This window comes from Phyllobates terribilis, unplaced genomic scaffold (assembly GCF_046119375.1).
Source record: "Phyllobates terribilis strain yellow unplaced genomic scaffold, ASM4611937v1 Scaffold_7__3_contigs__length_470593459, whole genome shotgun sequence".
NCBI lineage: Eukaryota > Metazoa > Chordata > Amphibia > Anura > Dendrobatidae > Phyllobates > Phyllobates terribilis.
In genome coordinates this window covers 36,726,542-36,739,467 of record NW_027362767.1, presented here as the reverse complement: position 1 = coordinate 36,739,467, position 12,926 = coordinate 36,726,542, and positions in this window count along the sequence as shown.

Below are 12,926 nucleotides of genomic sequence, written 5' to 3'. Positions count from 1 at the left end.
TCGGTACTCGGTCCCCAGCCGACACTATTTTGCCCGGTGTGCCATCCCCGCAGAACACAAGCATGTGTCCCAAAGCATCTGCCGTGCCCTCAGCAACGCAGTTACTGGGAGAGTCCACCTGACAACGGACACGTGGACAAGTGCTTGTGGCCAGGGAGGGTACATCTATCTGACGGCACACTGGGTAAACATAGTGGAAGCCGGGACCCAGTCGGACCTTGGGACGGAACACGTCCTCCCCACACCGAGGATTGCGGGCCCTATGTCAGTCATAGTTGCCCCCATAGTGTATAGCTCCTGCGCATCCTCCTCCTCCTCCTGCTAGTCATGTTCAGCCTCCATCTCAGATATCACCACATCAGTTACAAGCTGTAAGCACTGCAGTACTGCCTCCGCCAAGCGGCAACAGGCTGTGCTGAAAGTCATAAGCTTAGGTGATAAACCTCACACTGCTTGTGAGTTGTGGACAGCTGTGAAAGAGCAGGCAGATCTGTGGCTGAGACCGCTGAACCTACATCCCGGCATGGTCGTGTGTGACAATGGCCGTAACCTGGTGGCGGCTCTGAGGCAAAGTGAGATCACACACGTACCATGCCTGGCTCATGTGCTTAACCTCGTGGTTCAGCGGTTTCTTAAATCGTACCCCGAGTTGCCAGATCTGCTCGTCAAAGTACGCCGCCTGTCAGCTCATTTTCGCAAGTCGGCTACAGCTTCCGCCGCCATAGCTGTGTTGCAGCAGCGTTTGCAGCTTCCGGCACACCGACTGGTGTGTGATGTCCCCACACGTTGGAACTCTAACCTCCACATGTTGCAAAGGATTTGTGAGCAGAAGAGAGCAGTTGTGGAGTACCAGATGCAACAAGGCCGTCGATATTCAGGTCAGACTCCACACATAAGACCTCAGGAGTGGACCTGGATGTCTGACATATGTACCATCCTGACAAACTTTGAGGAGGCCACCAAGATGGTGAGTGGTGATAACGCCATCATTAGTGTCAGCATCCCACTTATCTGTCTTTTGCAATGCTCTCTGCAGAGAATTAAAGAGGAGGCATTGCAGCCAGAGTATGATGAGATGGATCAAGAAGCCGTAGTGGGCGATTACACACAGCCCAGCCTCATCTCATCCCAACGTGCATTGGGGGACAATGAGGGAGAGGAGGAGGAGGAGGAAGAACAGGAGCTGCTATCATGCGCTGTAGACGGTAGTACCTGTACAAGTGTCATACTGTCGGTTCAGCGTGGGTGGCCTGAGGACAGGGGGGAGGAGGAGGAGGAGAGCATGGTCAGTCGTCATCTTGGTGAGGACACGGAAATCTTGCCCGTTACCAGTCTGGCGCGCATGGCTGACTTTATGTTACGCTGCCTTAACCGTGACCCTCGCGTTGTCAAAATGTTGGGTGACAGTCATTACTGGTTGGTGACACTTGTAGACCCCCGCTACAAGGAGAACTTTCACTCTCTTATTCCTGAGGTGGAGACGTCTACAAAAATGGGGCAGTACCAGAAGGCCCTTGCTGCAGAACTCTTAAAAAAATTCCCATCTGAACACGCTAGCGGCAGAGGTCACAGTTCGTTGCTCAACCAAGGCGTACAGGCGAGAGAGATGCAACTCCAATCCAGCAGAGGCAGGGGAACACTGTCAACGTTCTGGGACAGATTTCTGACACCCGCTCAACTTACAGGCCCTGAGGCGCGGGGTACTCTCACAAGGAGTGGAAAGTTTCAAAAGATGGTGAGGGAGTACCTTGCCGACTGTACCAGCGTCCTCCGTGATTCCTCTGTGCCTTTTAATTATTGGGTATCCAAGCTGGACACTTGGAATGAAATCGCTCTGTACGCCTTGGAGGTCCTGGCCTGCCCTGCCGCTAGCGTGTTATCGAAGCGTGTTTTTAGTGCCGCTGGGTGAATTATAACTGATAAGCGCACTCGCCTGTCAACTGACAATGCTGAAAAGCTGACCCTTATCAAAATGAACAAGGGCTGGATTGGGTCTGACTTCTCATCACCACCAAATGACAGCAGAGTAACATAAAGTCAAATCCACTGTGTTATTTCGGGAGGTGTATTCACATGCACCGCTTCACACCCAAACATGGGTATACGCTTCCTCATTTCGGCTGTTTTATGTTCTTCTCCTTATCCTCAGCCTCCACCACCACTATACCACCAGGGTGCCAGCATTGCAAGTTCCTCCGTCTTTATTTTTGTCAGCTTTTGCTTGGAAGGCATAAGCAAAGACTGTGGGAGACCACTCCCCAATAATGGGACTTATGTTTGTAATATGCTGTACTGCATGGCTCTTGTAAGGGGCATTGCAAGTTGCTCCGTCCTAATTTTTGGAAGCTTTTGCTTGGAAGGGATAAGCAAATCCTATGGGAGACCCACTCCCCAATAATGGGACTTATGTTTGTAATATGCTGTACTGCATGGTTCTTGTAAGGGGCATTGCAAGTTGCTCCGTCCTAATTTTTGGAAGCTTTTGCTTGGAAGGCATAAGCAAATCCTATGGGAGACCCACTCCCCAATAATGGGACTTATGTTTGTAATATGCTGTACTGCATGGTTCTTGTAGGGGGCATTGCAAGTTGCTCCGTCCTAATTTTTGGAAGCTTTTGCTTGGAAGGCATAAGCAAATCCTATGGGAGACCCACTCCCCAATAATGGGACTTATGTTTGTAATATGCTGTACTGCATGGTTCTTGTAAGGGGCATTGCAAGTTGCTCCGTCCTAATTTTTGGAAGCTTTTGCTTGGAAGGCATAAGCAAATCCTATGGGAGACCCACTCCCCAATAATGGGACTTATGTTTGTAATATGCTGTACTGTATGGCTCTTGTAAGGGGCATTGCAAGTTGCTCCGTCCTAATTTTTGGAAGCTTTTGCTTGGAAGGCATAAGCAAATCCTATGGGAGACCCACTCCCCAATAATGGGACTTATGTTTGTAATATGCTGTACTACATGGCTCTTGTAGGGGGCATTGCAAGTTTCTCCGTCCTAATTTTTGGAAGCTTTTGCTTGGAAGGCATAAGCAAATCCTATGGGAGACCCACGCCCCAATAATGGGACTTATGTTTGTAATATGCTGTACTGCATGGCTCTTGTAAGGGGCATTGCAAGTTGCTCCGTCGTAATTTTCAGAAGCTTTTGCTTGGAAGGCACAGGCAAAGACTATGGGAGACCCACTCCCCAATAATGGGAATAATGTTTGTAATATGCTGTACTGCAAGGCTCTTGTAAGGGGCATTGCAAGTTGCTCCGTCCTAATTTTTGGAAGCATTTGCTTGGAAGGCATAAGCAAATCCTATGGGAGACCCACTCCCCAATAATGGGACTTATGTTTGTAATATGCTGTACTGCATGGCTCTTGTAAGGGGCATTGCAAGTTGCTCCATCCTAATTTTTGGAAGCTTTTGCTTGGAAGGCATAAGCAAATCCTATGGGAGACCCACTCCCCAATAATGGGACTTATGTTTGTAATATGCTGTACTGCATGGTTCTTGTAAGGGGCATTGCAAGTTGCTCCGTTCTAATTTTTGGAAGCTTTTGCTTGGAAGGCATAAGCAAATACTATGGGAGACCCACTCCCCAATAATGGGACTTATGTTTGTAATATGCTGTACTGCATGGCTCTTGTAAGGTGCATTGCAAGTTGCTCCGTCCTAATTTTTGGAAGCTTTTGCTTGGAAGGCATAAGCAAATCCTATGGGAGACCCACTCCCCAATAATGGGACTTATGTTTGTAATATGCTGTACTGCATGGCTCTTGTAAGGGGCATTGCAAGTTGCTCCGTCCTAATTTTTGGAAGCTTTTGCTTGGAAGGCATAAGCAAATCCTATGGGAGACCCACTCCCCAATAATGGGACTTATGTTTGTTATATGCTGTACTGCATGGCTCATGTAAGGGGCATTGCAAGTTGCTCCGTGCTAATTTTTGGAAGATTTTGCTTGGAAGGCATAAGCAAATCCTATGGGATACCCACTCCCCAATAATGGGACTTATGTTTGTAATATGCTGTTCTGCATGGCTCTTGTAAGGGGCATTGCAGTTCCTCATAATTTTTGGAAAGCCTTCCATTCACTGCTTAGGCCAACAGTGCACAGGAGACCCAGTTGCTATAAATGGAAAAAAAGGTTTAGTTAAGGCCCTCTGACCTCCATGTCATTTCCAAGGGGCATTGGAGTGCCTCGAAATTTTTGGTAGGCATTGCACTCACTGTATGCCCTATAACTGTGTAGCCCCTTTTGTTACAGAAACATATCCTACAAGTCATATCTGATTGACTGGCCTGATATTGATGTGAATGGTCCCTGTTCCTCCTGCTCTTTCTCCTTTGCCACTACCTCATCCATCATTTATCACCTGAAGCTTTGTTTTATCGGGAGTCATAGAACTTGGATAGTAGCAGGAAAACATCCAGCAATCCTCGGAGGAGGTAGGATATGCGCCAAAGCACTGACCACCTCAGGCCTAGCCGCTACTACATACATGCTCTTGCATTACAACAAAACAAAGCAGATGCTAACTTCTATCATCCTCATCATGCTCCTCACCTTGGCACTCTCCACTGATGGAGAAGCCAGGGCCCACCGGAGGAGTCTGGTTGTCTGGTGGGCTCGGCCAATGCTGCCCTAAAGCAGGCCAGGCTAAGAAAAGTGTGGGAAAGGTTACCGGGACAAATAGGGGTGGCTGTGGACCGAGTATGGACACCCGGCCGCCCCCTGGAGGCTGGGGAGCAAGCGGGGACATCCGGCCACCGGGCGGCTGGGGACTGAGCATGGATACCAGGCTGCCGACGCAGCCATGGTGTGGTGGCCAGATTCCGCCTCCACATGCCTAAAAGGCCCAATTTAAAGTGCAAGCAAGCAAGCAGTATGGTATTGCAGCCTGGGGGTGGGAGGGTGGTTGGCTGCATACTTGCGCTTGCATTGCAAGGAATGGGAGAGGTACAATTGAACACTGCCCTGGAACAAGGACTTGAACGGGGATAGTTGCAAGTCTGCATCTTCTGATGTGGCAAGGATCACTTATGATGGGCACACTTTTAGACAGTGACCTGGGTGTCAGTGATGCTTCCAGGGGTCTTCCCCATGCTGTTCCCATGTCTTTTCAGCACTTTATGCATGTGTCACACAGCACATGACCAGATAAGGTTGTAAAATATTAAAATGACATTTCCCGGTGAATGCATTTGTCACGGTTGAAAGCAATACAAAAGTGCAAAAACGCATAAAAAATGCTACTTGTGAACATAGCCCAAGGTGTGGAGGAGTATTTTTGTTTTTGGTTATTTATTTTACCTTATACACAAGTCTTTACCCTGGAAAGGAACTTCCTTAACATATTTCACAGGAAAACCGTTTCAGTTTCGTTTTTGAACGTTTTATTGTGAGCCCTGTAAAAGTGGCTTAATAACTGTAGTGCCGGCGTCCCTGCCCTCTGCTAGGCAGGGACGCTGCTCCCCTCACCGCTCTGCCCCGTGCCCGGCGTCCCTCTCCCGCTCTGCTGTCAGCGCGCGCTCCTTCCCGGCGTCCTCCTCCCGCTCTGCTCTCAGCGCGCGCTCCTTCCCGGCCCCTGTGCTTAGGGCGCGCGCGCGCTCCCCTCCTCTTAAAGGGGCCGCGCGCGCCGTCCTAAGGAGTCCCCGGCCAATGGCCGGAGGACTTCATCATATATAAGGCACCTCCTCCAAAATGGAGGTGCCCGAGCAATGTTGTTTGCACCTGTGTCTCACCTGTGCTTCAGCCCTCAGGTCCCGTTGCCAGTTACCTGCCAGTTACCTGCCAGATTCCTGCCAGCTTGCTGTCCTAATCCTGCCTGATTTCCTGTTACCTGCCTGCTTGCCTGAGGTCCGACGGTCTGCCTTACAACTCCGGTCAGTCTGTCTAAGGACCAACTTGCCCGCTCACCTGGGAGCGCTTCTCCGCTACCTGCCTGCTTGCCTGCCCGGAGGCTCCGCTGTCACGTGCTGTGACCACCAGCTACTCCAGACTCTTGCCCGCTCACCTGGGAGCGCTTCTCCGCTACCTGCCTGCTTGCCTGCCCGGAGGCTCCGCTGTCACGTGCTGTGACCACCAGCTATTCCTGAGACTCTTGCCCGCTCACCTGGGAGCGCTTCTCCGTTACCTGCCTGCTTGCCTACCTGGAGGCTCCGCCGTCACGTTCTGTGACCACCTGCTATTCCAGAGACTCTCGCTTGCTCACCTGGGAGCACACATTCTCCATCTGCCTTGCTAGCCTACCTGGAGGTTCAGCCATCACAGGTCGTACCTACCCTTTACCCAGAGACTGCCCCGATCACTTGCCGTGTCCTCCTGCCCGTACACCCAGAGACTGTCCTGGTCACCTCCTGTGACTACCTGCCTGGTCGCCACCCGCTCCCTTACAAGGTCCGCCCCCTTGTATTGTAGCCCAGAGGTTCCGCCTCCCAGACCCGTTACAGTTTGCTCGGGCCATGGAACCCGGTGGCACCCAAGCTCCCTCGCTCTCGGACCTCTGTCTTGAACTGTCCCGTCAGAGGTCCCATCAGGAGTCCATCATGGGTCACCTGCGGAATGTGAATACTCGCCTGAACACTCTGTCTGATTCACCAACAACCTCCGCCAGTGCCATATCTTGCAATCCGGCAGCTCCGCTGCCCACTAATACCATGGTATCCTACCCCGGACCCCGGCTTTCTGCACCTCCTCGCTTCGGAGGCGACTCCGTCCAGGCTCGGGGCTTCTTAAATCAGTGCACCCTGCACTTTGAACTTTTGTCCCACCAGTTTAACTCCGACCGGGCCAAAATTGCCTTCATCATGTCCCATCTCACCGGGGAGGCCCTGGCCTGGCTAAATCCTCTATGGGAGAGAGGAGACCCCCTGGTGTCCAACTTGCCTGCTTTTCTCACGGCTTTCCGGAAAGTCTTCGACGAACCCGGACGGAAGACCTCATCTGCATCATCGTTGCTACGCCTCCGTCAGGAGAGTCTCACCGCGGGCCAATATGCCATACGGTTCCGTACCCTTGCCTCGGAGCTGGCCTGGGATAACGACGCTCTGGTTTCCGTCTTCTGGGAGGGTCTGTCCGGCCGTATTAAAGATGAACTTGCCGGTCGGGACATTCCTACCACTCTCGATGACTTAATAACTCTTGCCACCCGGATTGACCTACGGTTCCAGGAGCGTGCCAGAGAGGTCACCCGTGAGAGGAGGTTACCACGTCTAGCTCCTACTTTTCAGAAACCCGTCACTCCTTCTGTCTCTAACCAGGTACACCCTCCTGAGCCTATGCAGGTCGACCAGACCAAGATGGTCAAGACCCGTCAGGACTTACGCCGTGCCGAGGGGACCTGCTTCTACTGTGGCAGTAAGGAGCACCGGATTCATGCCTGCCCGGAGAGGTCGGGAAACGCCTGTGTCTAGGTTCGCTCAGAGAGGTCCACCTAGACAAGAATAAATCCTCTCCATCCCTGCTGTTGTCAGTTTCAATCGTCTACGGGGAGAACCGTTATTTCGAACTAGCCCAACTGGACTCTGGAGCAGCCGGGAATCTTATTTCACAGTCCCTGGTAGAGAAATACCGCATCCCCACCAAACCTCTGGCTGTACCCTTGTCTGTGGCGGCCGTGGATGGGGGGCTCTTACCACGCCCCATCCAACTCATCACCGAATCCATTACTCTGCAGGTGGGAATGCTGCATTCTGAAAGTATCTCCTTTCATGTTCTGCCTGGACTCTCTCACGCCCTCTTGCTAGGTCTGCCTTGGCTCCAGAAACATGCACCCGTGCTTGACTGGCAAACCGGAGAAGTCCTTCGCTGGGGACAAGACTGTCATAAGACCTGCCTGGTTCCCGTCCATCCCGTCCGTCCCTCTCCTACCCCAGCTAATCTACCTGGACTTCCAATTCCTTATTGGTCTTATGCTGATGTCTTTAATAAAAAGGAGGCAGAGACATTACCCCCTCATAGACCATACGACTGTCCCATCGACCTGTTACCCGGTACTACTCCTCCCCGTGGGCGTATTTATCCTTTATCCGCTGCTGAGACCCGGTCGATGTCCGAATATATTGAGGAGAATCTGGCCAGGGGATTCATCCGGAAATCTACCTCCCCGGCGGGAGCAGGCTTCTTTTTCGTCAAAAAGAAGGACGGCTCTCTCCGTCCCTGTATAGACTATAGAGGCCTAAACCAGATCACGGTGAAGAATAAGTACCCCCTTCCGCTCATTCCAGAATTATTTGATCGTCTGAGGGGGGCTAGAATCTTCACCAAACTAGATCTCCGTGGGGCGTACAACCTGGTTCGTATCCGTCAAGGGGATGAATGGAAGACGGCATTCAACACCCGGGACGGCCACTATGAATACCTGGTAATGCCCTTTGGTCTCTGTAACGCTCCTGCCGTCTTTCAAGAGTTGGTCAATGACATTTTCCGGGACCTTCTCTACTCCTGCGTAGTGGTGTACCTGGACGACATCTTGGTCTTCTCTCCGGATCTCCAGACTCACCGGAGGGATGTTCGTCAGGTCCTGCTCAGGCTCAGGCAGAATCACCTCTTCGCTAAATACGAGAAGTGCCTCTTTGAGCAGACCTCGCTTCCGTTTTTGGGCTACATTATTTCTCAGACCGGCCTACGAATGGATCCAGAGAAACTGTCTGCCATCGAGAAATGGCCCCGACCGGAGGGGTTGAAGGCCATTCAGCGGTTCCTGGGCTTCGCCAACTACTACCGCCTCTTCATACCACACTTCTCTTCCCGGACTGCCCCCTGGCAGCATATTGCTATGGACTTCATAACTGACCTCCCACTCTCTGCCGGTTGTACGGTCATTTGGGTGGTCGCTGACCGCTTCTCCAAGATGGCTCATTTCGTTCCCCTGCCAGGCCTCCCGTCTGCACCCGAGCTAGCTAGAGACTTTATTCGTCACATCTTCCGTCTTCATGGCCTGCCCCTCCACATCGTGTCGGATCGTGGGGTACAGTTTACCTCACGCTTCTGGAGAGCCACTTGTAAACTACTAGACGTCACCCTGGACTTCTCTTCCGCTTACCACCCACAGTCCAATGGTCAAGTGGAGCGGATCAATCAGAACCTGACCAGTTACCTCCGGCACTTCGTTAATGCCCACCATTCTGACTGGGTGGATCTCCTACCATGGGCCGAGTTCTCTTACAATAATCACGAGAGCGAATCCTCCTCCAAATCCCCGTTTTTTGTAGTCTTTGGTCAGCATCCTCGGATTCCTTTTCCTGTCTCCACCTCGGTGGACAACCCGGCTGCGGAATCTCTCGTTAGCAAATTTTCCTCCATTTGGGAGAGTACCCGATCCGCACTCCTTCAGTCGTCCGAGCGGATGAAAAGACACGCTGACAAAAAACGCCTGGATCCTCCTCAATTTCGTCCAGGAGATAAGGTCTGGCTCTCATCTAAATATGTTCGACTCAAGATACCCTCGTACAAGTTAGGGCCTCGGTTCATCGGACCTCTGGAGGTCACCAGTCAGATCAACCCGGTGGCCTATAAATTGAAACTCCCGGCCAACTTACGGATCCCTAACTCCTTCCATGTATCTCTCCTCAAACCTGTGATACTTAACTCTTTTTCCAAGTCTACAGGTACGCCTCCTGCTCCGGTTTCTGCTGAGGACGAGTTTGAGGTAGAGAACATTCTTGCCACCAAAAGGGTAAGAGGAAAGACCTTTTTTCTGGTAGATTGGAAGGGGTTTGGTCCTGAGGAGAGAACGTGGGAGCCCCGGGAGAACATCCATGCCCCTCTCATCCTAGCTAAATTTTTGTCTGGCCTAAAAAAGGGGGGGCCTAAAGGGGGGGGGTACTGTAGTGCCGGCGTCCCTGCCCTCTGCTAGGCAGGGACGCTGCTCCCCTCACCGCTCTGCCCCGTGCCCGGCGTCCCTCTCCCGCTCTGCTGTCAGCGCGCGCTCCTTCCCGGCGTCCTCCTCCCGCTCTGCTCTCAGCGCGCGCTCCTTCCCGGCCCCTGCGCTTAGGGCGCGCGCGCGCGCGCTCCCCTCCTCTTAAAGGGGCCGCGCGCGCCGTCCTAAGGAGTCCCCGGCCAATGGCCGGAGGACTTCATCATATATAAGGCACCTCCTCCAAAATGGAGGTGCCCGAGCAATGTTGTTTGCACCTGTGTCTCACCTGTGCTTCAGCCCTCAGGTCCCGTTGCCAGTTACCTGCCAGTTACCTGCCAGATTCCTGCCAGCTTGTTGTCCTAATCCTGCCTGATTTCCTGTTACCTGCCTGCTTGCCTGAGGTCCGACGGTCTGCCTTACAACTCCGGTCAGTCTGTCTAAGGACCAACTTGCCCGCTCACCTGGGAGCGCTTCTCCGCTACCTGCCTGCTTGCCTGCCCGGAGGCTCCGCTGTCACGTGCTGTGACCACCAGCTACTCCAGACTCTTGCCCGCTCACCTGGGAGCGCTTCTCCGCTACCTGCCTGCTTGCCTGCCCGGAGGCTCCGCTGTCACGTGCTGTGACCACCAGCTATTCCTGAGACTCTTGCCCGCTCACCTGGGAGCGCTTCTCCGTTACCTGCCTGCTTGCCTACCTGGAGGCTCCGCCATCACGTTCTGTGACCACCTGCTATTCCAGAGACTCTCGCTTGCTCACCTGGGAGCACACATTCTCCATCTGCCTTGCTAGCCTACCTGGAGGTTCAGCCATCACAGGTCGTACCTACCCTTTACCCAGAGACTGCCCCGATCACTTGCCGTGTCCTCCTGCCCGTACACCCAGAGACTGTCCTGGTCACCTCCTGTGACTACCTGCCTGGTCGCCACCCGCTCCCTTACAAGGTCCGCCCCCTTGTATTGTAGCCCAGAGGTTCCGCCTCCCAGACCCGTTACAATACCTCTGACCACGTTTTTGACAGCAGTGACCTGGGGGTCAGAAATGCTTCCTGGGGCGATCCCCATGCTGTCCCCATGTCTTTTGAGCACTGTCACTATCGTTTTGGGCACTTTTTAGGCTTTCTACAGACTGCCGGGGGTGCCACCGCAAAAATGCTCGCGTCTCCCATAGACTAACATTGGGCTCGTTGCTCGGGTCGAGCACCCGAGTATCACGGCGAGCTCGGCCCGAGCTTCGAGCACCCGAGCATTTTAGTGCTCGATCAACACTAGAAGGCACCAAACTTGGAGATTATGTTTATATGAGGCTCAAAACTTGGCAGTTATAATACTGGCTGCAGCAGAACTAGCACTAACAGGCAAAGAGCTTGGTGGAAACTACTAGGAAACACAGAGCCTGGCTGTTACATTAGTAGGAGGCACACAACTTGGTGGCTGCAGAACAGAGCTTGGTGGTAACACTGACAGGAGGCACAATGCTTGAACATTCCCAAATGCAACTGGCAGTGTCTAACTTAAACAGCAGGCAACAAATGCAGATTTAGCTGATAATATATTATATCACACTTGGAGCTGTCTGCAGTAGTTAGTTCTCAATGTTCACTCACATATGCAGACCACGTTTTGCAGACTCTCTCTCATCAGATCTCAGCACAGGTCACAGTCATCCTTGCTGCCTCAAGCCAAGAAGGCTCACGGTTACGGCCACAGATCACTCGCTGTCTCAGGCACTCTCACTACAGGCAGTCTCAGGGTAAACTATCCGTCTCTCCCTCTTAGAAGCCCCTATTTTGTTGCAAAAATTGTCTCAAATGTTCCTTTTCTTGATCCAAAACTTTCAAGGGAATTAATAGCATAAAGTTTTGTTTCTGTACTTAGACTTCTTACACTTAGCATACTTTCATTTTTCAAGCAAAATATGAGAAAGTAAATATCTGCAAACACAAAAAATAACAGGTCATCAACCCATTGACAGCACTGATGCAGCCAGGTGTCATATCTGTGAGGACTGGTGGAATCCTTCACCGTAGGAGTCCTCCATACTTTACCTGTTAGGACTCTTTTTCCTGACACGTCTTACCTTAGTTTGTCCTGTCTCCTTCTCAGTTAATTAGACTCTCTTCTGTAGGTCGTTTTGTGTTAACATTGCATAAAGACGCATTAACGATGTTCATTTCTAGTCCATTTATGCTAATTAGCACTATCCTATATTACTCCAACAACGCAAAACATTTGGAGACCTGCACACTAATTAAAACGAATGATTCACAGGGTGCTCTATAACAGCGACCATTTACTAAGAATAGCTGCTATTACTGCAGAAAATGAGAACATTTCTGCTCATAGCATTTGAATGGACGTCTAGATGAAGCCAGGTCTAAAATTATTTACAGATGGAGATGACGCGCCCCTGGGCCTGTGTCGCGCTGCGTTGCGCACGCGGGAGCTTACCCGGAGCCGGATCTGTTGAGGGTTGTAGTCTCGTGGCGGTGATCCGGTCCGTGCCCAGGGAGTCAGACTAAGTGGCGCTGTTTTAGCGGTAGATGTTGGACGACTACGCCACCCGTTGAGTGCAGCCAGGGAGCTGCTGCTGCAGGGCAGACCGCTGAGGCCGGTGGTAGGATTGTGCAGCGTGATAGTATAACCCCCAACGGGAGGGGTATGGCCTCAGGGCAGCCGACGTGGATGATGGGGGTAGCAGGAACCACTCGGAGACGGTACTGTGTAGTTCAGGGTCTTTACTGGTGACAAAGATAGACCCTCCTGGAGTACTGGCTAGCGATTGGGGCCTGGTCAGTCCTTGAGCAGATGGGATCTCCCCTGGCCAGGCGGAGTTGTAGGCCTCCCAAACTAACGATACTCTTCTGGCTACCTTGCTAGAGGCGGGTATAAGTAGCCCACGTCCCTGAGTGTACCGTGTGGTGCTCACCCGTATGGCCGGTGACTCGGGGCCTTCGGGTTTCTGGGCCAGAGGACCTGCAATCCCCTGCCGGTCGGTTTCTGCTGCTGGATAGGAGTTAGTCCCCACAGCCTCGGACTCCGGGTCCGGTGATAACTTCTCAGTCAGGGCGAGCTCTGC